The following is a 2,958-nucleotide window of genomic DNA, read 5'->3' as shown; positions in this document are numbered from 1 at the left end:
AAAAAAAAAAAAAAAAAAAGGGGAGGGGGTGTTGATGATGTAGACATGATCTATTTTGACCTCAATCTTAACAGTCAGTCTGTTGTTCCACCCTCATGTTCTCGGCATGCTCACATTACCTGATGCTTTGCAAATACAGGTATTCAGTTCAGCCTCAAGTGACAGGCTGTTGGTAACAATGGAGCCAAGGTAAATGAATTTACTTACAACATCCAGTAAGATTTAACCTATTGTGATCACTAGTGGTGAATCAATGTTTTCTGGGCCATAACACTGGTGGTCTTGATTTGATTGTAAGGCATGTGTGGAGTCACTGATGAGGCTGTGTAGGTCACTTCCCGTGTGGGCTATCCATGAAGCATCATCAGCAAACAGCAGCTCATGAATCAAAAGTTTCCTCACTGTGTGTGAGGTTGAATAATTTTCTGCCTGAGCGTGTATGCAGCTCAATTCCTTCAGTGGTGGTCCCAAAAGCATACAGCAGAAGAAGAGAAAATAAAATCCTGAACAGGATTGGGGCAGGGACACAGCGCTGCTTGATTCCACTTCAAATCTCAAAAGCCTCAGGTGTTGATTCATCCTACCTGACTGTTTCCCATGTTCCATCATGGAAAGGGCAAATTATGCTGAGGAGTTTTGGTGGACAGCCAGTCTTTTCCAGGTTACACATAACAGCTTTTATGGGTATTTAGAGACAAATAGCATAAAGATACAATACTCAAATAGAAATGTATGTCATCTTTTTTTTAAAATTCTGAGTATGTGCCTTTTTGTTGTGATATTGCCTTCTAGTTTTTTATTCCTTTTTATATATAATTTAGATACATAACGCTTATGTTCATCCAGTCTTCATTCACCCCAAACTCTCTAATATCAGAATTTTGGATACACCCATCATACCCATCTGTATTGAAGGTGGAAAGAACCTCAATATGGTTTTAAAGTCTGAAGTGCTTTTTCTCTGAAAAGAACAGAGAGCATAATGGAACAGAGTTGCCATCATTAAAATGCAATTAAAATTGTGAAGCCCTCGGGCATCTTAAATTGTGGTGTGATATAATATTTAGCAGGCTTCAGAACACATAGCCATACAGCCATGTTTTGTTTTTCTACAGTGCAGATTATCTCGATCTTGCTGTCTCATGCTGTTAACGCTTACTATTATTTTTATGGATTTATGTATGTAGTCACACACATGAGAAGAGATGAGAAAATCTATGAGGCTGGTTGACATTTTCTTGTTTTGTTTCTTCTAACAAAACAAAGCCAAGTAATAATAATCTTGTACGTACGTTTTATTTTATCTGTTAATGAAAACAGAACTATTTTAAAAGATACGGTGCTGGCAGCTTATTGAATAATTTTGGTATTCTTGTCCATGAATAACTTGTCTTCACTAAATTATTCAGTATGAGATTAATACAAGAAATGATGTTTTTAAAAGTTACACACAGAAATATGCACAAGCTGAAGGGCTAGTGAGGTCTGTCTACTTTACGCTAGGGGAAAAAATCTATAAATGACCTTCAGATGAAAACTTGGCAACTAGTTAAAATTCTTCTTCTAAATTTAACTGTGCTGTGTATGCTTATTAAGAATCTAATTCATCGTCTGGGAGCCTGGATTGAAATACCAGTATCTATCATAAATGCTGGATAATTTTTCCACGTATCAGGTTTCAGTCATTGGCATAGTAACAGCTCCAATGACTAGGTCAAACTCAGAATTTCTGAAATGACAAGGTAGACTTTACAAAAGATTTGTGGAGCTAATGATGAGCTATGTTACTATAATTCAAGAGATTTATTATTTTGATTTTTTTTTTTTGTCACATTCAGCAATTGAATCAGAAAAATCTTTCAAGTTGTAGAGAACTAGAACAGAATATTTTATAATGTCACTTTTTAAATACAAGCAGGCTTGATTGGCTATTAAAATGAATGAAGGTCTACAGCAACATCTCCTGTTTGGGTTATATTTTTAGGAGTGGGGAGGAGGAAAACAGGGTCTCAGAGGATCAGAGGGAGACCCTGTACTTAATGATCAAGAAATTCTGTCTGCAAACAGAACAAGGTTTTAACACTGCAAGCTGGGTACAGTTTAATTGATTTGTGTACGCTGTTATGCTATTTGTTATATTTATGCATGTTTCAGTTGTCAAGTAATATATTTGCAGCGTAAGGCCTGTGTTGCACATCCATCATGTACGAGATGGAGAGATACGATCATGAGCCAGAATCGTACAATACAGACCAAATACATTAATTTTCCAAAACTGAAAATTAGAAGTTTTTGAAGTAGGGATGCTGACACAGGAGCTTAACAAATTGAGTGGGCTAATTTACAGATCCTGTTCACTTAAGAGTTTACAATTCAATCCCCAATACTGTCAAGTGGGAGTTACAGAAGCAGCCTGAAGAGAGAGGCCTACTCAAAGTGTGTCCATTGTACACAGTAAGAAAACTTGAAAATATGTCTGGCAAGAAGCCTAAACTACACCAGGGGGGAGGGGGGGGGGGGGGGGATATTGCTTTCCTGAGGTCAATGTAGGTGACAGTCTGAAGACTGGTGCTATACTGTGTTATTCTTGGAGGGCCACACATTGTTGAAAATGACAAATGATACTACCTGTCATCAGGAAGAGAACTATCACTTTCTTTTGATGCTAAAGCCATATTTATTATGTTAATAATGGTGGCCTCTTGGTACAAAGGACTTGGAGAACTGCTAAAATGGAGCACCTGAAAATTTGTCCAGTGCATGGAAATCCCTGACTGTACTGGGGCTGAAGCAGGCAGCTCGTCACCCCTTTTTTTTTCCCCCTCTACCATCTCCAATATCAGAGGAGGCAGGATTTGTAGTCAGGGTAATCTTTCTGATAAACTAATATTAAAGCTATGCATCTTAAAGATGGGGGGAGGGGTGGAGGGAGGGGAGGGGAGGGCAGGGGAAATACTG

General features: G+C 38.2%; 1 long non-coding RNA gene across 1 annotated transcript in view; it reads right to left on the bottom strand.

Annotated features, from left to right (window-relative positions):
* The window catches only part of LOC109303392, a 15,622-nt gene that overhangs the window by 487 nt on the left and 12,177 nt on the right, over positions 1-2,958 (bottom strand). The window lies entirely within an intron of this gene.

The sequence above is a fragment of the Gavialis gangeticus genome, unplaced genomic scaffold, assembly GCF_001723915.1.
Source record: "Gavialis gangeticus isolate Ggan-Ray unplaced genomic scaffold, GavGan_comp1, whole genome shotgun sequence".
Taxonomy (NCBI): Eukaryota; Metazoa; Chordata; order Crocodylia; family Gavialidae; genus Gavialis; species Gavialis gangeticus.
The sequence above is the reverse complement of the archived record's forward strand: the minus strand, read 5'-3'. Positions and strand labels throughout refer to the sequence as shown.